Below are 24113 nucleotides of genomic sequence, written 5' to 3'. Positions count from 1 at the left end.
CTACTTTGTGAAAAATCCCTTTGACAGTGCAGTGTCTCATAAAATCAACATGTTATAAACTCTTTCACTTTTAGCACAGACTATATGCTGTAGTGCCAGTGGAACTTTCAGTATGAACAGGCAAATGCACAGCACGTCATTTATTTCATAACATTATGGCTGCATGTGCCTTATCCCATACACATAAACAGAATAATAGTGCTTAATGGGCAAAACTGGTAGTTAACAGAGTAGCTAAATTTCAGTTCAGACATATTATGATATTTGTGGAAACTAAAACAAAATGTGGGCTTTATTTATTTTATTTCTTTGTTCTAGAAGCCAATGTAAATACTCATTTAGTCACTGAGGACTGTATATCTTGTGAGCGCTCTCTGCTGTTGATCTATTATAAACTGCGGTAAGTAATTCAGATGGTCGATAGGTTGATGCTAATGTCTAATCTGGTAAGCTAAAAGAACAAACAAATACCATACAACCTGCAGACTGCATTTTAGTTTTAGAATGTAAACATTATCTTTCAGGTAAAGTCTCTTATGGATGTTTTAGTCTGACATTTGTGTTGGGGGTTGGATGGGAGCCCAACCTTAAACACATCACCAAGAACCTGTTAGGTGATGAGATATTTAAGTAGTTTGAACAACTGCTGAGAGAATGTAGCCCTTTAAGACCTATAATAGAATAAGTTTGCCAGACCATATCTTTATAGTTATACATGCTATAGTACCATCTTGTGAAATATTTCAACTCACTGTACATCAATAGAATCTTCAGAACCTGAATTATAATATGTATGAAGGAAAGCCATAGTAACTACATCAGGTAGCTAAAAAGTGCACTAACCCACAAAGAAATTGAAAACCATTTTCTGTAGCTACATATTTTGCTAGATACAGAAATGCCATAGTTGTACATGCTAATGCACACGATAAGTCCATTTTGTTGTTAGCCTTTCTACACAATTTTTGTGAACCCGTTAGAGGGAGGATACAGTCTCTGGGACACGTTGAATGCATGATATGTAAGTGTAAATCCTCTGGTTTTATATGCAAAAAGAATTACTCCTCTATCATATGTGGTTGTAACTCTGGCAGCATATAAAAGCAGTTAGCAGGTGGGGGGGTGCTCCTGCCGGTATTGTGAATCTGTAGTCAGTCTTGGTATTAGTATCATATATATATATATATATATATATATATATATATATATATATATATATATATATATATATATATATATATATATATATATATATATGTGTGTGTGTGTGTGTGTGAAAATGGCCCATCCTCTCCCTAATTGCTAAACTTCCACTACATTACTAGTGAACCACGTAAATGGGCTAGTTCTAATATAGCGGATTTCTGCGCAAGCATTCAAAGCACTTTATACAACATGCCTCATTCAGCCATTCACACCGATTCAGACATACACTTTATTCTAGGCCTGAGTGCTTTCTAGCTAACATTCACACTCCAATGAATGTTTTGGAGAGCAACTTGGGGTTCAGTGTCTTGCCCAAGGATACTTTGGCAAGAGTGGAGCAGGCAGGGATCGAACAACCAACTTTCCAATTGGTGGATGACCTGGTGGCAAACGTTACAACATTGGCTTTTGTTTGACAGGCCATTTTTTGTCTTTCTTTTTTTTTTGTTGGTGACAACCTAAACCCTAGTTCCAAGTCTTAACCCTAACCCTGTGATCTGGAAAGAAAATTTGAATAATCTTTGGTGTGCGTCAGTTAGAGCAACTACTTTCTTTGCCCCTCATTTCCAAGAATTTGAAGAACAGTTTTAAATAGACACAAAACAAAAATGACATACTCTGATTGGTTAGCATCATGACTAATTATGACTGTGACCTCAGAGGGTCAATACCCATCTGTTTTTAATAGAATATATTCTTATGTCATTGCCATACATATATTATGCAGTGAAACAAAATTTAATTTGCAGCTCCACATTAAAAAAATTAAGTTAAAAATATATTTCTAAAAATACATTAAAATATATATATATAAAAAGTCATCATGCCAATGACAAAAACCACAATATTGTGCAATGGTTCAGCAGGATGAATACAGGGGCATGTGCAATAGCATCTACTGTGAAAATTAATTGTGTTGCATTGCAAGACTATTTCCAGTATTACAATCTTTGTGTGTATTTTGGAATCATTTAACTTTGCAGACAATCTATCAGACAAATGCTTATACAGGGTGTTTATAAAGACTTACAATTAAGAGCTAAAGTTAACCCTCTGAAATCATCCATGAGAACTTTAACCCTAAGCCTCACTAATATCTTTTTGTTTTCATGAAACTGTTCTCCCAAGTCTTGTCAACAAGGGAACAAAAAACAACCAAACAAACAAAAACAAAATACTAATTCTAACTGAAACACATCAAAAACCATTAATTTTTTTTTTTGACAAAAAATTTGTGTGCAGGATAAAGCCTTAGATTTCAGAGGGCTAATAATGCCCTGCAAGAAGCATTTCAGTAAAAAATTAACTTCTTGGACAATAGATGTCTATAGATAGATGTATACATGACAAGGCAGTGCAGGTCATTTTTTAAAATTTACTAATTATTGCTGCAATACTTAAAAAAAAAAATAAAAGTACCAAATCTTATCAAATGTTGACAGTTCATTTCATATTATATTATAGATTGTGATTTGCAAAAGTCCTCAAAAAATGATACATTTATCTACATGATTACTGTATCAATTGAATGTGCACTGAATGCATTTCTAGCCTGACTTTAGCAACCCCATCACCATGTTGCCATATTATGCCTCCACCAACACCACCTGATGACAAATGACGCCTTCTATAAGGAACAATTATCCCTGCAAAAAAGGCTACAGCCTGTGAGAAGAGAAAACACAAACAAACTGGAATACTGGTTCTCCTCACTCCACACCCAGTCACAATAGTGACTGTGCTCATTATGACTATATATAGTAGTGCTGCTTGTGGCCTTCATTAGGCCTCTCATTTTCTGGTAGTAAAGGGCATAGTGACTCCTCCATGCTGCCCTTTTAGTCTGTGGCATCATGGAGCTGTATGCAAAGGAGGACCCTGCCTCTCCTAATAAAGGCCTTCATTTGGGTTTGAGGAGAGATGAGCTGCCAGGCCTGATTCAAACTGTAATTGTTATGGCATCATTATGGAATGTCCTTTATGGAGAGCTTCAGATAATTTAATTCTTGGTAAATGGGTCAGATATGCATAAGCTAAAAAAGTTGAAGGGTACACTACCCCAATTGAGTACATGTTTCAAGTCTGGCTGACATGTCCCCAGTGGAGGATTTGACATCCCAAGTACTAAGTAGGCTGGCAAACTGCCCCTGGCATCAGGGCACCCAGATGGACATGGCTTGACCATGATCAAAGCTCAGACACTGTCCTCCATCACCCTGAAGGACACAACCACAGGCGCCTACTCTCCTCTCTCTCCACTTTACCAAGCACCCACTTTTCTTGTCTTCCTTGAAACAGTGAAGCAAAACAGATGAAGAGTAACATACTTGAAGTTTGTGGAAATTTAAGCCAAAAACAAAATCAAAAGCCATATATAAAAGTGCAAGTAAGAAAGCAGCCTAGACTGTGCGTTTCAGACATTTCAATAGTCTGGTATTGTCTCAGGCATGAAGAAGAGGAGGAGGGGGAGGAGATCAGAGAGCCGTGCCCAGTGAGGGCTCAGTCTGCTGGGGGCAACGCTTCTGGCAAACCCCCTTACCCCTGCTCTGACCTGGAGGATGCCCCGGCTGCTGCACGCTCCAGACACAGTGGGCAGAGGAGCTGCGCTGAATACCAACCAGCTGCCTACTTCTCAGGAAGCTACACACAACAGCAGAGGAAAACAATACAGGACTGAACTGTAAATGCTGGATTTTGAGCACTATCAAAGAAAGTGAGGGTGAGATGATTTTAATGCAGGAGAGATGCTGAAGAAGCTGCAGAATGGAGACAAGTACAGGAGACAAGAGTATTCCTAACAACGTTTTAAAGGGTGGCTTGTGGCAGTTTCCCCGCTCTGCCCGTGGTGTGAATGATAGCATACAAGCTGTTTCCTTGTATCAACATGCTGAGCAGCTCCTCATAACATGTCATGTCAGTCATTCTGATTGAGGCCGAGGGAGCATCAGTGACAGCACTGTACCCAGGTGTCTGAGCCTGACTGGTCCCATTATCACTGGGTAGTCGATGGCTTTAACAAGACCCTGAGCACAAGTGTTCAGCTCTGACATGATTCAGCCCTTCACACCACTGAGCCCCATGGGAGCCCTTAGGAACAGCCTAGAGACCCTTGACCTGTGAGCGTGGCACTTCCTGAAATGCCACACAGCTCCAAAGACCTTTCAACCACATGGACTTCTTTAAGTAATCAATCACCTGCTTGCTGTCTGACCATTTGGGTCAGCTCACTGCCAGAACTACAGCCATTGGGAACAGGTGGAAGAGAGTCTGTACCTAATAGAGGAATAAAACATGCTACTGACAAGCTGACTTACAGTAAGGCAGCAGTAGAGAGGGGCGCTGACTTTTAACACAAGTTTGACGAGCCATGGCGCTGTTGTTGAGTAAAAAACCAAGAACAATATCCCTATTTTTTCCATCTATTCATCCATCCTTTTTCTTCTGCTTAATCTTTTCAGGGTTGTGGGGTGCTGGAGCCAAAAAAACTTCTGGCAGAACCAGGCTCAGGGAGGCAGCCATCTACCATTACCTTTTGGGGATGAGGGGAGGGAGACAGGACTAAAGAGAGCCAGAGATTAATAATAACTAGTGATTAAATGCAGAGTGGTGTATGAACACATAGACAGTGGAAAGAGATAAATGAAGAAGAAACACTCAGTGCATCATGGGAAGCCCATAGCAGCCTAGTCCTCTTGCAGCATAAGTAAGGGAGGGATCACGGTAACCTGACCCAGCCCTAATTATAAGGTTTATCAAAAAAGAAAGTTTTAAGCTTAATTTTAAAAATAGAGAGGGTGTCTGTCTCCTGAATCCAAACTGGGAGCTGGTTCCACAGAAGTGGATTCTGAAAGCTGAAGGTTCTGCCTCCCAGTCTACTTTTAAATACCCTAGGAACCAGTCTGAGAGCAAAGTGCTCTTTTGGGGTGATATGGTACTTTGAGGTCTTTAAGATAAGATGGGACCTGACTATTAAAGACATTTTATGTGAGAAGAAGGCTTTTAAATTTAATTATGTATTTAACAGGGAGCCAGTGAACAGATGTTAATATGGTAAACTAGTTCTTATATAGCATTCTCTCCTCTAGCTCATCACTCAAAGTGCTTTATACAACATTCACACACACACATTCATACAAGCACTACTTTCTATTTCAAAGTGCTTTCTATCTAACATTCACACACATTCATACTCCAACGGTTGCATCGGAGAGCAACTTGGGGTTCAGTATCTTGCCCAGACTGGAGCACCCAGGAATTAACCCACCAACCTTCCGATTAGTAGATGACCTGCCACAGCCACCATAATGGGAGAAATGTGCTCTCTCTTTCTAATCCCTGTCAGTATTCTGGTTGCAGCATTTTGGATAAACTGAAGGCTTTTCAGGGAGCTTTTAGGACAACCTGATAATAATGAATTACACTAGCCCAGCCTAGAAGTAATAACTGCACGAACTAGTTTTTCAGCATCACTCTGAAACAGGATGTTTCTAATTTTAGAGATATTGCAAAAATGCAAGAAAGCAGTCCTATATGTGCATTGAAGGAGATATCCTGGTCAAAAAATGACTCCAAGATTCCTCAGTGTTACTAGAGGCCAAGGTAATGACATCCAGAGTAAGAATCTGGTTAGGTACCATGTTTCTAAGATTTGTAGGGTTGAGTACAACAAATTCTTGCAGTTTAACTAATTGTTGTGTGTCATCTGGCTTCATGCATAGATAAATTTGGGTATCATCTGGATAGCAATGAAAACGTATGCTATGCCTTCTAATAATACTGCTTAAGGGAACCGTGTATAATGTAAATAGAACTGTGCGAAGACTCACCATTTACATGAATAAATTGGAGTTTATTAGATAGATATGATCCAAATGACTGCAGCGCAGCATCTTTAATACCTATGGCATGCGTTAATCTCTGTAATAAAATATTATAGTTCACAGTATCAACTGTGTGAATAGATCTGCTCTGAGATCTAGCAGGACAAGCATGGAGATGAGTCCAGTGTCACAGGCCATAAGAAAAACATTTGTAACCTTCATTAATGCTGTTTCTGTACTAGATGTTAGATGTTAGATTCAACTCATCGTCATTGTGCACACAAGGCACACAACGAAATGAACGTTCCAGATCAGTCATCCAGAGACGAGCATCTGCGGTCATGCAGCCAGAGAACCAGCGCTACCATTAAGCAATGTGGTTTAAGTGTCTTGCCCAAGGACACATCGCAACGCAGGGACAGGGGCTCGAACCTGCAGCCTATAATGAATTCTGAAATTTGATTGATACTCTTCAAATAAACTTTTCTTGTGCAACCTTTCTGTGTAGAGTAGTATGTTCTCCCTGTACCTGCTTGGGTTTCCTCTGGCTACTCTGGCTTCCTCTCACAGTATAAAGACATGCATGTTGAATTATCTGGTGATTCAAAATCGACCATTCATGTGAAGCAGATAAAGTGCTTGAAGAGTACAGAATAAGGCACTATATATCACTGGTTAAAAAATTATTTGTTTTTTAAAGTGCTTTGAGTGGTCAATAAGTCAAGAAGCACTATGTAATTGTGAATACATAGTGCACTGTTTCTTTTTCCATCCATCCATCCATTCTCTTCCGCTTATCCGGGGCCGGGTCGCGGGGGCAGGAGCCTAAGCAGAGAAGCCCAGGCTTCCCTCTCCCCAGCCACCTCCTCCAGCTTATCCGGAGGGACCCCAAGGCGTTCCCAGGCCAGCTGAGAGATATAATCTCTCCAGCATGTCCTGGGTCTACCACGGGGCCTCCTCCCCGTTTTTTTCACCTCTTTTTACTCTGTTTTTACTTCACTCTGCATTTAATTATTAGTTATTATTAATCGCTGTCTCTCTTCCACAACATGTCTTTTGTCCTGTCTCTCTCCCCTCTGCCCTAACCAGTCGTGGCAGATGACTGCCCCTCCCTGAGCCTGGTTCTACTGGAGGTTTCTTCCTGTTCAAAGGGAGTTTTTCCTTCCCACTGTTGCCAAATACTTGCTCATAGGGGGTCGTTTTGACTGTTGGGTTTTCTCTGTAATTATTATAGGGTTTTTACTTACAATACAAAGCGCCATGAGGTGACTGTTTGTTGTGATTTGGCGCTATACAAATGAAATTGAACTGAATTAAATTGAATTAATTAGTGCTAAGTGAAAGACTTCAATTAAAAGTTAGGCAAAATTATGTTGATTGTTTTCAGTGTGCATGCCCCACAGGTTGGATGTCAGTAAGAAATGCAAGAGGAATTCTGGAGTAATTTGGATGAAGTGGTAGAGAATAGGGGGGAAGGAATTGTGATAGGAGTAGAGTTTAGTGGACATGTGGGTGAAGGGAACAGAAGTGAAAAGGAGGTTTGGGATAGGTATGGTATTAAGGAGAGAAATGCAGAAGGACAGATGATATTGGATTTTGCAAAAAGGATGAAAATGACTACGTGAACACATATGAAGACAGAAGCAAGAATTAAATGGTGGACATTGAAGAAAGGAGGATGTTACACAGAGTTCAAGAAGAAGTTGACACAGGCTCTGGGTGGTAGGGAAGATCTACCAGATGACTGGAAAAGTAAAGCTGTAGTATTGAGGGAAACTGCCAAGAAGCTATTTGATATATCCTCTGGGCAGAGGAAAGAGGACAAGGAAACTTGGTGGTGGAATGAAGAAGTACAGGAAAGTATTCAAAGGAAGATGTTAGCAAAGAAAAAGTGGGATAGCCAGGGAGATGAAGAAAGTAGACAGGAATAATGGGACTAGGCACACAGCAAAGCAAGAGGTGGCAGATGTGAGGCTGGACACTAAGGGAAGAAAAAAAAGGACTTTGCCTATCGATTGGCTAGGCAGAGAGATTGAGCTGGAAAGAGGAACAGATATAAATGTGTTAAGAAGTACTTTGAGCAGCTGATGAATGTAAAAAGTTAGAGAGACGGGGCGATGAATGAGGACAATTAATGAATCAAGAAGTTAGGATTCGTAAGGAGGAAGTGAGGGCAGCTATGAAGAGTGAAAAGGCAGTTGACATGAACAATATAACTGTGAAGGTATGGAAATGTCTAGTAGACTTTCTGACAAGACTATTTAACACAATTTTGGAGAGTGAGAGGATGTGTGGAATGGTAAATGGACTAGCTCTTATATAGCGCTTTTCTACTCAGTCAGAGCACTCAAAGCACTTACACAACATGTTTACATTTACCCATGCACTCACATTCATACAAGCACTTCCATGTTTCTACTAAGCTAAGTGCTTTTAATTAACTATCATTCACACACATTCATACTCCGACAGGACGGTCGGAGAGCAACTTGGGGTTAAGTATCTTGCCCAAGGATACATTGGCATGTAGCCTGGAGTAGCCAGGACTCGAACCGCTGACCTTCCGATCAGTAGGTGACCTGCTCTACCTACTGAGCTACAGCCACCCCTCAAGGGTCAATCAAGGGATAAAACTGAGGAGCCACACCATGAAGAGTATGGGAAAAGAGTTGTTGAAACCAGGTTAAGAAGAGAGGTGATGATTAGCAGCAGTATGGCTTCATGCCAAGAAAAAGCACTACAGATGCAACATTTGCTTTGAAAATGTTGATGGAAAAGTAAAAAGAAGGTCAGGAGGAGTTGCACTGTGTATTTGTGAATATAAAGAAAGCATAAAATAGGGTGCCAATACAATGCGAGTTATGGTATTGTATGAGGAAGTCAGGAGTGGCAGAGAAGTAGGCTGTGAGGCTAGACATGTATGAGGACAGCGAGAAAGTGGTGAGCTGTGCGTAAGAGTGGCAGATGGGTTTAAGTTGGAGGTGGGATTACATCAGGTATCAGCTCTGAGCCCCTTCTTGTTTGCAATGGTGATGGACAGGTTGACTGATGAGGTCAGGCAGGAGTCTCTGTACACTATGATGTTTGCAGACGACATTGTAATTTGTAGCGAGAGTAGAGAGCAGGTGGAGGAGAGCCTGGAGAGGTGGAGGTATGCACAGGAAAGAAGAGGAATGAAAGGAGTAGAAACAGTGAAGGAGTTTAAATGCATGGGGTCAACCATATAATGCAATGGACTGCACAAGAGAGGTGAAGACAAGAGTGCAGGCAGGCTGGAGTGGGTCAAGACAAGTGTAAGGGGTGATTTGTCGCAGAAGGATAGCAGCAAGGGAAAGGGAAGGTTACTGGATGGTAGTGAGAACTGCTATGATGTACAGTTTGCAGACGGTGGCATTAACAAAAAAGACTGGAGGCTGAGCTAGAGGTGGTGGAGTTGAAGATGTTGAGGTTTTCACTGGGAGTGACCAGAATGGATAAGATGAGAAATGAGTAAGAGGGACAGCTCAGGTTGAGCAGTTTGAAAACAAAGTTAGAGAGGCACGGCTGAGATGGTTTGGATATGTGCAGAGGAAGGATAGTGGATATATTGGATAAAATATTTTGAAGATGGAGCTGCCAGAAAGGAGAAAAAGAGGAAGACCACAGAGAGGATTCATGGATGTAGTGAAGGAAGTCATGCGAGAGGCCAATGAAGGATACTGGGCATAGGGTGAGATGGAGGACAGTCTGTATTACACAGCATGCCGTATTTATTTTATACCATTAAAAATGACACCATGACACCAACAGCACAAACACAGTGGAGAGGTCCAGTTTAGTGACTCAAATAATTGGAGATAAGACAGACAACTACTGGCTAAAGCTCACAAAGCTGCCACACCCCTAACCGTAAGCCTCATCCATATTAGATAGATATAAAAACCAATTTTAGCCTTGAAAGTATCAACAATTTAGACTTTTTTGTACCTTTTTTGTACAGGAAATTGTTCAATTGGTAGACGTGAATTGGTCTGTGCATACTAACTACAACACCAAGTTCTCAAGCTGTAAAGATTATATCTTGAGGTGCACTTTAGTTGAAAAGTTTACCAACCTTTGTGTAAGCCAGTGGGAAAGCTTATATCAATCAAATTTTTGTCTTTTTACTTTTTTTGTGATAGCCTGAAACTTCAACTAAACTTCAACAAAATTAGAAGTTTAGTTGAAAAGGACATCTTTCTGAATGTAAAATATTTTTAATAAAATATACTATATTTCATAATAAATTAAGCATAGATCTGAGATCAGGCTCTAATTAGTCTTTGTGTATGTGTGTATGCAGTGTGGTCAATGCTGCAGTGTGCCTGTCAGCTGCAAGATGGCGAGGTTGTTGCTCTGCTGGCCCACTCAGCTGCTGTATGTCAGTTCTGGACTGAATCAGCTGTCCTCCACAGGGGCCAAGTGTTCTGAATCTTTTGTTTCTGTGTGCAGCTAATATGAAAACCACATCTGATGGATTGACAAGCAGTCTGTGTTGGATTTAACAGAACAACAGCAGCCATGTTAGGATTTTAATCAAATTGCAGTGTTCAAATCAAAAATTTTTTTAGTTTGAATAAAAATTACATCTGGAACGTTTTAGCATTACAAGATACTGAAAAATTCAGTTTTCCAATTCTAAAGGAACTACTGATTATTCTTTGTTAGCATTAAATTGCACAAATTACTAATAGTAGCTTTACTCCAAAACTCTCTGCTGGTACACATCTTCAAGCCTCATATTGCTGAAACTCTCTGCAGCACTTCTCTATCGCTACATTAACTAACTTCACCCCTTTGTTTCCCCTCCCACATCGGCCCGACCTCAACTCCCCCGCGTGGCCCAGCTCAGGAGGAGATCGTCCCACTCCAGCGGACTTCAGTGAACTCCTTTGCCCCACCTCCTTCCCTCCACTCCCCACCCCCCTCCAGCTCCCACTTCTGCCTAACCATTGATTTCATGTTTGGACTGCCCGCATTGATTTTCATGCAGGTTCATGGATCATACTGCTGCTTCCTCTGTCTCAATAGTACAGTGGGAGGCAAGGAAAAGCGTCTTTGACTGTTGCTGCACAGAGATGCAGCAAAATGCCCTCACCCGTAACCCCCACTACTTCCTCTTACAACTGCGTTTTCACCCCAGTACCTCATGCAACCACCCAAACCTGTTTCCACTCCCTTTCTATCTGCCCTTCAACACCATCTCCAGTATGTAGACCCTCACTGGCATATGATAACTGTGAACTACACTGGAGAGAGAGTAAACATGGTCTCAATGCAAATGTGGCTCCTGTGCACACTTATGTTATAAAAACAGTGAATTTATCACTTTTAAGACATTTTAACATTTTTTAAGACTTTTTTAAGAGTATTTCAGAGTTGCTCTTTGTAATGATCTCCATTTAAGAAACAAAGGTGATGCAGAGATTTTTCTCGTTTCTCATCTCATCTCTCCTCTATCAGTCTCCCAGTGACCTGGAAACTTATATTAGTGCACTATCTTGAAGTATGTCTCATTTCCTAAAATTCATGTTGGGAACAGAGAAGTGAGGAAAGAGTCAACATGCTGAGGGAGCTATAAATGAGGCTGCATTGTATATCTTTCATGGAAATATTTTGAGCAGTGAGTTAAATACTGTAGGTGAGCTGGAATATAGAAATTGCAGTAGTTCTACAAATATTGGATATGAATCTGATTGTTATTTGAGGTGTTTACAGACACCTAAGCACTAAGAGTGTCTTTTCACTTTTGAATGAAATTTTGATGTAAAGGGACATTTTTTCAACTACCTGAGTAGGCAATTCACCTTTTACTTTTTTAACCAAATCTCAACATGCTTTAGACGTCTTATAAAGTCATCTTCAGCATCTTTTCAGAGTTCCATCCATTTTCTTCCGCTTATCTGGGGCCAGATCGTGGGGGCAGCAGCCTAAGCAGAGAAGCCCAGACCTCCCTCTCTCCAGCCACCTCCGCCAGCTCATCTGGAGGGACCCCAAGGCGTTCCCAGGCCAGCCGAGAAATATAATCTCTCCAGTGTGTCCTGGGTCTGCTCCGGGGCCTCTTCCCAGTAGGACATGCCTGGAACACCTCACCCAAGAGGCGCCCAGGAAGCATCCAGTCAGACACCCAAACTTGCTCCTTTCGATGTGGAGGAGCAGTGGCTCTATTTTGAGCCCCTCCCGAATGGCCACACTCCCCACCCTATCTCTAAGGAAGAGGCCAGCCACCCTTCGGAGGAAGCTCATTTCTGACGCTTGTATTCGCGAGCTTATTCTTTCGGTCACTACCCAAAGCTTGTGACCATAGGTGAGGGTAGGGCCGTAGATCGACGAGTAAATTGACAGCTTCACTTTTACACTCAGCTCCCTCTTCACCACGACAGACTGGTGCACCGTCCACATCACTGCAGATGCAGCCCTGATCTGTCTGTCAATCTCCTGTTGCCTTCTCCCATCACTCACATACTTAAACTCCTCCACCTGGTGTAGTAATTCGTCCCTGAGCCAGAGTGGGCACTCCACCCTTTTCCGGCTGAGGACCATGGCCTCAGACTTAGAGATGCGGATTCTCATGCACTCGGCTGTGAAACATTCCACTGTACACTGGAGGCCACCACCCGAAAACAGAACCGCATCATCCGCAAAGAGCAGAGATGAGATTCCAAGGCCACCAAGGTGGAAGCCTTCCACCACTTGGCTAAGCCTAGAAATTCTGTCCAAATATGAACAGAATCGATGACAAAGGGCAGCCCTGATGAAGTCCAACACCCTCAGGAAATGAGTCAGACTTATTGCCGCTTATATGCACTATACTCCCACTCAAACGTCCTTGAGTGGATAAAGAGCTGGTACAGCGCTCTGCCACCAGGATGAAAACTGCATTGTTCCTCTTGAATCTGAGGTTCAACTAATGTATGGACCCTCTTTTCCAGCACCCTGGCATAGACCTTACAAAGGAGGCTGAGGAGTGTGATACCCTGATATTTGCAGCACACCCTCTGGTATCCCTTCTTAAAGATGGAGACCACCACCCCGGTCTGCCGATCCAGTGGCACCACCCCAGATCTCCACGCGATGTTGCAGAGGCATGTCAACTAAAACAGCCCTACAACATCCAGAGCCTTCAGGAACACCCCAGGGGCCCTACCACCAAGGAGTTGTTTAACCACCTCAGTTAACTCACCCCCAGTGATTGTGTAGTGGAAGACTCTGCTTCCACTACAGAAGACGTGTCAGTGGGATTAAGGAAGTCCTCAAAGTATTCCTTCCACCACCTGACTATAGCCTCAGTTGAAGTCAGCAGCACCCTTACCCACAGTATTAACCATGTGAGTAGAGCACTGTTTTCCTCTCCTGAGTCTCCCGACAGTTTGCCAGCCTTTTCAGAGTTCTGGATGGATAAGAATTTCTTTTGTATTAATTAAGTTGTATCTGTTATCTATGATGACCAACTTCACAATCAAATTCAGTGCAAAGCAAAGCACACAAGGTAACTTCAAAATTAAACAAAACATTACTATAAAGGGTTTGCCAGGCAATAAACACTGGCAAAGAGTATTTAATCAGTGTTTGATCCTCTAATGGTATTGTAATCATCATTTTATATTTATTGTGTGGACAGACAACACTGATCTGGACCCACTGAGAGAAAAACTGTATACATTAATATACCAAAATTTGATGTGAAACCAACAGCACAGATGACTAATCAAAAATAATAATAACTTGAAAATACTATATATGGATGTTTACCAAAGCAAATTATATAGAAATGTGTCATGAGTTAACATTTTCTAATATATATATATATATATATATATATATATATATATATATATATATATATTTACACATCCAAGATTTTAGGGTACATGGCCACATCCATTGGTCCCTCAATGCATGAAGTCATCCTCTATCATTAGCAGAAAAATAACCCCAAAGCACAATGTGGGGATTGGGTTCTCTAGGTCATACTCAACATTTCTCTTCCTCTAAACACAGTGGGTTGAGTTGATGCCAAAGACCAGTGGTGTTCTTGGTGATTGTGGTCCCAGTTGCCTTCAGATCACTAACAAGCTCCTCCTGTGTAGTTTTGGACTCTCCACCACCATCATGATCCTCCTCACCCCATGAGTCAGGAATATCTGTAACTCATTGATTGATTGATTGATTGATTGATTGATTGCTGTGTGCCACATGGACACACAACCAATCAGTGGGAGCCAGAATTCTGGCTGGGTTAAAGCAGTGTGTTTTTTCTGGAGTTTTGGTTCATATTCTGTCTTTCTCCATTAAAATGAAACTACTATAAAAAAAAAAAAAAAGAGACTATTCATTCCTTTGAAAGTGAACAAACTAACAAATTAAGCAGGGGCTCAAATAATTATTTCCCCCATCCATCCATCCATCCATCCATCCATTCATCCATCCATCCATCCATCCATCCATTTTCTTTTGCTTATCCAGGTCAGGTCATGGAGCAAACAGCCTATGCAGAGAAATCCAGACCTCCCTCTCCCCAGCCACCTCCTCCAGTATATCTGGGGGAACACTGAGGCATTCCCAGGCTCGAGAGATATAATATCTCCTGCATGTCCCAGGTCTGCCCTGGGGCCTCCTCCCAGTAGGACATGCCCAGAACATCTCATCCAAGAGGCGCCCATGAGACACCCTAGTCAGCTGCCCGAACCTCCTCAACTGGCTCCTTTTGATGTAGAGGAGTAGCAGCTTTATTCTGAGCCTCTCTCAAAAGTCTGCACTCTTCACCCTATTTCTAAAGGAGAGGCCAGCGACCCTTCAGAGGAAGCTCATTTCTGCTACTTCTATCTGTGATCTCATTCTTTTGGTCACTACCCAAAGCTCATGACCATTGGTGAGGGTAGGGACGTAGATCGACTAGTAGATCAACAGCTTTACTTTTAAGCTCAGCTCTCTCTTTACCACAACAGACTAGTGCAACGTCTGCATCATTGCTGCCACAGGCCCAATCCATCTGTCAATGTCCCAATGTATAAATTTGTACATTTGTACATAAATTTGTAATAAATAATAAACTTTAATCTTTATAGTACCTATAAATCTTTTTCAGACCCACAGTAAAAGCAAAGAGAAACCTGATCCTTTTTGGTCAATCCAGACTGCAGAGTCCTCCTGTAGAATCTTGGCGAAATAGGATAATGGTCTATTGTATAACCAAACTCATCAATCCTGTGATTCTGCGTTACTATATAAATGTACGTATCCCTCTGAATTATGTTTATATTGTATAATCATCCAAATGCTCAGTGCCACAAAGGAAGTATTATCTGCCTTTATGCAGATGGGTGGACAGTAACACAAGGCCACCTTCACACAGAGAAATCAGCCCTGGTGCCTTTTGGGATGCAGGGAATTTTTCAAAATCTTGGGAACAGTATCTGAAGCTATGTGAGGTCAGTAACCATCTCTGAGGTCAAAATTGTCATCAGTGACAAACCTAACCCTAGGACTGAACCCTAACTCTGTGTTTTGAAGCAGAGCAAATAGTAATTTTGGGGGAAAAAATATGAAATGTTTATGATCATTGGCCCTTTAGAATGATCATTTTTAACATGAACATACATATTACATATTCTGATAGCATAGGATTAGAATTAGCATTAGGATTATCACTGATGATGACTTAGACCTTACAGGATTAAATTTGTGCATCGCTTATGCTAAGTACCTTGTACCTAGTTGGCAAGCAATCGCAGATGTAACTGACTTTATTCACTAACATTCATAGTCTAACTACTTATTGTGTACTGTTAACTACCAGCTAATGCTGTGAAAGGATTTATATATTATTTTAAACAAAGAATTTTTTTCAAATATAATGAAATAGTTTTGGTGCCTGTTACCACTTACAGGTAAACAACTGGAGTTCACATTTTAAGCCACAACATTAGCATTTTTACCACTGTCATTTTTTTCTTTTTTTTCCTTTCTTTCTTTCTTTCTTTCTTTCTTTCTTTCTTTCTTTCTTTCTTTCTTTCTTTCTTTCTTTCTTTCTTTCTTTCTTTCTTTCTTTCTTTCTTTTAGCCATATTTTGATTAGAAAGAAAAGTGCTAATTTAATGCTAGCTGAAAGCTTGCATTATTAGCATGCTGCATCTATAAACATTATGGGTGTAATGTATAGATTCATATATCTACTAATTAACTTAAAAAAAAAATCACTCTCTAAAACTGTAGCCCCAATCTCTTGAACAGGCTTTACTTCACAGCAGGCCATTATTAATAGTTGCTTGATCATTCTATTAAAAATTCTCCAACAGGCACCGACATCACAAACATGGTGGAGAAGTCCAATTCAGTGACTCAAATTACTGAAAGTGAGGCCTAGCAGATAGCAAGAAGTTACATGTATCTCTGTTACACATACTCTGTGGGCATACCTGTCAATCAAACCAGCTGTGCCCTTAATGTTAACCTTTGGCAGCACCTGCCAGCTGACATAAACATACAGAGTGAGTGCTTTTTGAATTTAGTTTCTTACTGTAAACCCTACAGTAAGTACTGGTTGCTGATTTTGCTCCTTGATCACTGATTATAATGTGACAAACCAGGTGTTATGTGGGGAGCAAACTTGAAAAGACAGAAAAATAAATAAATAAATAATTAGAATAATTTCCGTGACAGATAACCTCTTGGATTGAGTAAAGGAAAACAAATTTGCCACAATAATTGAATATCCTTAGATGGAACAAGCCAAGAATATGTCAGAAGAATGGATATGTCAAATTTTGTAATTATGTCAGTAAAAATGTTCTGTAGACTAAAATGGCAATGGAAAAGCTTTCAGAGAAACAGTCACATGCATTTGCTTCACTTGATCCTTAATCGTGGACCACTCTCTCTTTTGATTTAATTCACATCTGAAGCCATGGACAGTTTACTGTCCCCTACAATTTGGTGACCCATCAGCATCCACAGTGATTGCGATATAAAGAAGTAGCACAGGGCATAATCGCTCTTGGACATTAGAGTCTTTGGGTCAACAATAATTCCAATATTTGTGTGGTGACCAGCACTACACAAATAAACATTTATTGTAATCATTATTTTGACAGTGGCGAAGATTGGGTAACTTGGAAGGTGACAGACATGCTCAGATCTAAAATTTCACGTTATGTTTTGCACTATTAACTCTTCTGTTCAGTTTAATTTCAGAGTAAAATAAGATTGGACAGCCACCTGTTGTTATTCTCTAGCCTTGCAGTTGCCAAGCATGTCCCTCAGGTGGCGTACATCCCAGCAGACAGAAATGGCTTCTCTCAGTCCTTGTTGTTGGCTTTGCAGAAGTGTAGGAGTGTAGCAGCGTTGAACTGTGAAAGTGGCAGAAATGTCACACACTTCATTTGTGTGACAGTAAGAAACCCCCGCTGTGTGGGGAGCCATCGATCTGACAAGTTATTACAGAGCAGCAGAGGCAGGAGGAGGCTGTCTCCAACACAACACTGACAACAGCTGGGGCTCCCTCTCTCACTCTTCTGCTGTCTGCTTATCTCTCCCTACATATCACATTGCCCTCACCTACATCCCTACTCTCTTCTCTCTCCTCTTTTCTGTTCTATCTTTTAGCTCACTTTCTGCTTCCTTCTCTCTTCTGCCTCCAAACTGTGACTCTTGTCATTGCTTCATCTTTTACTTTACCTTGTTCTAGCACTTGCTCCTTTACTCCTCATATTTTTATTTTTTCTCTCTCTCCCTGTTTCACTCTTCCTCTTTTCCTTCTTCTTTTTACATTCATAGTCTGTTTTGAGATTTTACGTTTTACACCCAGAACAAGGAAAGACTTGAGCCAAGAGAGTATGACCATGTGAAATATCTTCACTCAGTATAGGCTCATGTATGGTAGGAAACACAGCATGCTGGCATGGATATGCAGTGGCCTAGACTGGCATCACCACTATATGAGATTGTCAGGAGTCAAAGTATTGTGAGCAAAGAAGGGCTTTTAAAACTTGAGAAATAAAGAACATAAGCCAAGCTGGTAGTTGTGCAAGATTAATGTTCTACACAACTTTGCAGGAGGGGAAACAAGGACAAACACTTGCATTGGACTAAGGCAGGGGTAGGCAATTTCAGGCCTCGAGGGCCGGTGTCCTGCAGGTTTTAGATATGTCCCTGATCCAACACACCTGAATCAAATGGCTGAATTACCTCCTCAGTCTGCAGTCAAGTTCTCCAGAGTCCTGCTAATGACTTCTATATTTGACTCAGGTGTGTTGAAGCAGAGACACATCTAAAACCTGCAGGACACCGGCCCTCGAGGCCTGGAGTTGCCCACCCCTGGACTAAGGCATCAACTTGGTAAGGGGTTTACCAAAATTTTCTCTGATTTTCAGAGTTGTTCTGACTTGCTGTGGTGTTATTAGTCGCAAACTGATTTTATTTATTTATTTATACATAAAATGAGACATAACAGCATTTTACTGTGGATGATGAAACAAAAAATCCTGTTAATTGATGAATCCTCATTAGACATGTGGACATAAATGAAAAGTGCATGTAGGGCAACTAATAATAGAAATAATAGCTCAATAGCACTTACACCACTTCAACTTCACCTTGAATCTTTGATTTGATTTGAGATGGATTCATACTGCAACAGAATAATGAACTCAAACACACTTCAACATTTGAAGAACTTCTAAAAAACCAAAGAAGACGAAAGACTGTTGACTATCATCTACTTTTGTTACCAGTCACCTGACCTCAACCACAACTGCAGAAAACCAAACATTCCTGACATCACAAGAAGTTCACTGGAACATTGCCACATCATGCTGGAATATCATGGAATTCTGTTTCTGCTGTCTAAATGTAAAAAAAAAAAAAATCCATTGGGAGTATCTAGTCTGTTGTCCATTATCAACAGCACCAGTTTTGCTTTGTTTTTTGTTCATACATTTTTTTGTGTGCATGTTTCTTTTTGTAATCAATAACTTTTATTTTTGACTGAGATATTTACAGTGACAAAGCATTTCCCCATTATTACCCTACAAAAAGCAATTCTGTATAAAATTAATTCCTTGTCTCAATCTGCATGTAGGTAGATGCTCATCAGGATGTTCAGTGATTGGAGGAACACCTGCAGGAAAACATCTCTAGCCATGGTGTCCTTCAGTTCATAATTCATAGAGAAAGCTTTCGTCTGCCACACTAACACAAAAGGTGCTCTGTTTTCTGACAGTGACCTTGCCTGCAGGTGAATTGCACTGTGCATTAATTCTCTGACAAAATAATGATGGTTTAACCCAGTGCTGAGTACAAATGTTAATACAAGCCTGCTGGAATCAGACAGTCTTAGCAAGATGAGGGAAGGTAACAATATAGTGAAACATGAATCAGTACTACACAGACAATAGAAAATCATCTAATCTCATCAGTATTCCTCTGATACTGTGGATATTGGTGACGGAGCGCAAAAATAAAAGACATTTTCTTTAATGATGAAATAGATTTTTCTCTGTTTGATTAAATAGATTAAATAGACTAGCTCAGTTACCTGTAGACTGATGGTATACTTTTTATCACATGTAGACATCTATATTATGTTTTCATGACTTTATTGATCAATATATGCCTAATGACTTAATATCATTATACTCATCATTACTATTTATACTATTCTACTATGCACAAGGAATTCTGACAATGTCAAGGGAAGGACAATACATTGATAAAAGTGAACATTGATAAAAGTATCAGTGAATTATTCACAATGAAAAACACACAGTTTTCCATTTATAGTTTTAATTCATTAATTCTATTCAAGACACATTTTCTTTAAACTGCATACAGAGGTTAAAAAAGAGGATAGAAAAAATAATGTGCACACCTGAGTAACACATTGGGCAAGTCTAAAATTACCTCCCACTTTTTGGAATTGCCATCTTTTGTTGTGCTTTTCTTTTATTAATACCTATGTATGAGAAGGTGTTGTCTTAAAACGTTTGTAAATCATTGAGAATCTCTATTCGTCTCAGTTGTAGTGTGGTTGGCAGCTCCTCAGCTCTGGCAAGCCTGTACATCCAACTGTCAGACAAACAGGTAGGAGGAACAGAAGAAGGTGTGGGGAGTTATGGCCCCAGACTGATGAATAACCCTCGTGATTGATGCTGGCCTTTGTGCACATCTTGATGCTGCTGCTGTTCTGACACAAGTCTGTTGCACAGTAATGTGTGATCAGAAGAAAAGGGCACCAGAGGCTCTGATCATCATTCTGCCCAACTCCCTTGTCACCTACCCCCACCACCCTCATGCGAACATCAACTGGACAGAATCAGACTTGACACCAAACACACACTTGGCTAAGTCAGCTGAGCATGGGATGAGAAGAAAGTAAACTGTGGGGCGGAGGAGAGAAATATTGCAGGTGACTGTGAGGGCTTTGTGTTAAAGACAAAGCCTTGCTAACTCAATCCACCAAAGCAGCCCCTCTGCACTTTTAGCTTGTATAAACACCTCATATATATATATATTTTTTTTTTATAAATATGCAACAACATGTAGATGAATACACAGTTTCATTAAATACAGCATGTATTTAATGACAACAATGTTTAATTTAATTTCCATTTTATTTATATAGTGCCAAATCATAACAACAGTTACTTGAAGGTGCTTTATATTCAATTTATATTACAGTCATTAATTAATTTATTGAATAGATAGAAAGCCCCAACAATCAGACGACCTATGAGCAGCTTTGTTCTCAATTCTGCCTTACATATTACTTAAACGTTATTTCTAGAGGCATGCTGAACTTGCCTAGTTTAACTTTCTGGGGTAAACTTTTTCTTTGTCATTTATTAGGTATTCAGTATGAAGACACTGGTAACAGTTGTGCATCAAAACACAAATGTGATCTGTTCTGCTCAGCTTAATGAGTTTGGGTGGAGATAAAACAGGGAGGGTTACTTGTAAGACAGCCAACACTATGGAAGAGCCCTGGGTGGGTAAAACACTTGAGGTAATTAGTGCTGCTTAGGTATAAAAGGGTCTTCTCCCTTTTATAGAATATCAGAGCCTTGCACAGCTCAAGTGCTCACTAATGCCAGCACTTCAGCCACAAGAAGAGGCTGCAATGAGTGACAGCTAGCTCTTGAATTTTTTTCCACTATCATTCACCACAAGACAGCACAAGGACAGATCAGTTTGATAGATCCTGTTGAATGGAAGAGTCACTGGCTTGCTTCCTGCAACAGTTGTGCATGCTGTGTCAACGTATCCTGAAGCTAAACTCTGAAACCTTGCCTGCATGTCTTTAAAGCTGTACTTATCAAGACGTTTACATTTACAATAAATTCTAAAAAACCACCACATAACACTGAAGATTGATGTCAACTTTCAGTAACTTGACAACAAGCAATAAATGAAAGCATCGACATTAAACTGGAGGTGAGCTACCACCTTCAATCTGGAAGAGCTCCTCATGAACTTTGAATTGTTTCAGCAGGTGTTTAGGCAACTTTCAAAGTTCTTGAACTTTTCTGGGATTGATTTTTCATGCACTTACTTATGACAGCCTTATGCCAAATGACTTTTCAAGCAATTTTGGTGTATCAGACAACGCAACAAAAGAAATCATGAAACTTATGGTGGTCTCCCATCATTTAAGTAGTCTTAAGTCAGTCTTTTTTCGCGTTTTGTCAGTCCAAAAACTAAAAGATGTGTAATGTTATCCTGAGTCTTTTGGTTTACCTCATGCAAACAACCTTTCTCTAAGCCTTTCTATAAGTGTTATGTCCACATTCTGCAGTAACTTCTCTTTTTTCAGGACAAAAAAAAAAAAAATATAGACACAAACTGTGGCCAAAAGCTCCTCCTGCTTCTACTCCATTGTTCAGCAGTGTCAACAGATTATTTCTTGACCTCAATCTGATTGAAATGCTTTGGCAGGACCTCAAAAGAGCTGTGCATAAACAAATTCCCTCAAATCTCAGTGAACTCAATCAATGCTGTAAAGCAGAGTGGGCCAAAATTCTGATAAAGTTATACAAGCAATGATTACTTCAAGTTTGTATTATTATAGGGTCTTATATTATTGTATGGTCTTTATCTTACAATATAAAGCACCTTGAAGTGACTGTTGTGATTTGGTGCTGTATGAATGAAACTGAGTTGAACTGAAGTTAGTTTAGTTAGTTGAAGTTAGTTGACTGCATTCTGACTTAGTTTTGTGAAATAAATAATGACACCAGCTCTAGATGATTTTTTTTATTGTGTCCTGATACCTAAAACCTTAGAACTGACAGAAGGTGCACTTTCTTTTTACCATGACTGAAGGGCTTCTAGTGTATATTAGACATTAGTTGCCTGGTATATAGGTTACCACAGCTGTTTAACAGGCCTGTATATCATCACCACTTCCTTGGCACAGTACAACTACCAGCAAGGCTAGAAGAAGCTACAATATAAAGCATACCTTACCTTGTTTCCCCTTTTGTACATTATAAAATTCCCAATGTGTCATTTGATTGTTTTTGTGTGTTCAGTTTTATTCTACATGATAGGAAACATAAATTAAAAAAAGCAGTTAAATGAGTTAGTGTGTAGATCCTCTTGATTGGTCCTATAGACCAGGGAATTGGACAATGCCTGCTGCAAAGCTTGTAGGGTTGATTTTAATATAGAGGAAATGTGGAGGAAAACCATATCAGCTCCTGCACCTACCTTAATGTTGGCAAGTATATGTACATATGTACATAAGTATATGTATATGTATATATACACATCTGACCAATAAGCATAGTGAATTTTTTCATGTGTTTCATATAATTTATTTTTTCACTTGGAATTTTATGAAGGAACTGCAATACAGTAGTATTACCTTTATCAATCAGTGGATCTGAAACCTGACTTAAAAAGATGTACTTTTTTCTTTTCTCATTGAAAAATTCTAAATTACATACATTATATTTGTACATTTTGGACAAACTGGAAATTTTGTTATTGTTGGATGAGCTGAATCCTCTTTTTTGCTACCCAGTAATTTAGCTCTAGTGCTAAATGAAAATGTTAATGTCAGTAGCATGTGTGTTTAGGATATAGTCCACTGAGACTGATATGAAGTTTGACACCACTTGTGATTGCACTAATACCCACGACTATCTCCCTTCAAGGATAGCCCACTGTGGGGTGTATTTATCACTCCTGTCCATTCAGCGCATTGGAGCTAATGTTGGGTGACACTCAGACACCCTGGCTGATGTGTTTTGGCACTGAGAAGATCCCAGCTGTGCATTTACATATGCAATGACCCAGATTAGCATCCCTCCTCACACTCCATCAACACTGATTAGAGCAGCCTAGTTAAAGTAACGCCTGTCCAGCATGTCCCAGTGACCACAGCAACCTCTTTGTGTGAATATGCACACCATTCTCAGCTTGAATGCTCACTGGCTTGACAATGACAGCAAAGAAGGTGAAGTTTGGAAAACGTTAATTAAAGAGTTCATCTTCTGAAACCACGCATTTACATTTTTGGTTGATTTTTTTTTAAAGTTTTGTTTTATTTAATAATTTACAGTATATGGAAAGAGTTGGAAAAGATATTAATGGAAATATTTTTACAGAGATAGCTTTGATTTGCTTAATTTGTAGAGATTAAATAAGCAAAAATAATTAAATGAAGAACTATTGTATACTGTAAAATACACATATTTTCTGGTTTGTACGGAGTAGCCAAGATACAGTTTGTGACCAGACTAGCAAACTTTCTACAAGCACGGGCACGTAAAAGTAGACATATGACTATTTACCACAGACTTTAAGTATATTGCTTCTGAAGATAACTGTAAATTAAATAAGCATAAAAAGACCAAAGACAAGTGGCACACCAATGTTTAGCTTTGACACTTGAGAGCCAGAGAAGACTGATGAATGCTGACTATCATGGATTTTCTTCCACAGCTATTTATGTGGTACTTGAAAACTGAGAAATTCAAACATTTGTGACCTCACAAGAATCTCTTTGGAACGTTGTCACATTATGCTGGCATAGCAATGTTATAAGGTAAGAATAAACTTGTGGAATACA

This window comes from Archocentrus centrarchus, unplaced genomic scaffold (genome assembly GCF_007364275.1).
Source record: "Archocentrus centrarchus isolate MPI-CPG fArcCen1 unplaced genomic scaffold, fArcCen1 scaffold_27_ctg1, whole genome shotgun sequence".
Classification (NCBI taxonomy): domain Eukaryota; kingdom Metazoa; phylum Chordata; class Actinopteri; order Cichliformes; family Cichlidae; genus Archocentrus; species Archocentrus centrarchus.
Note: the sequence above shows the minus strand (reverse complement) of the source record.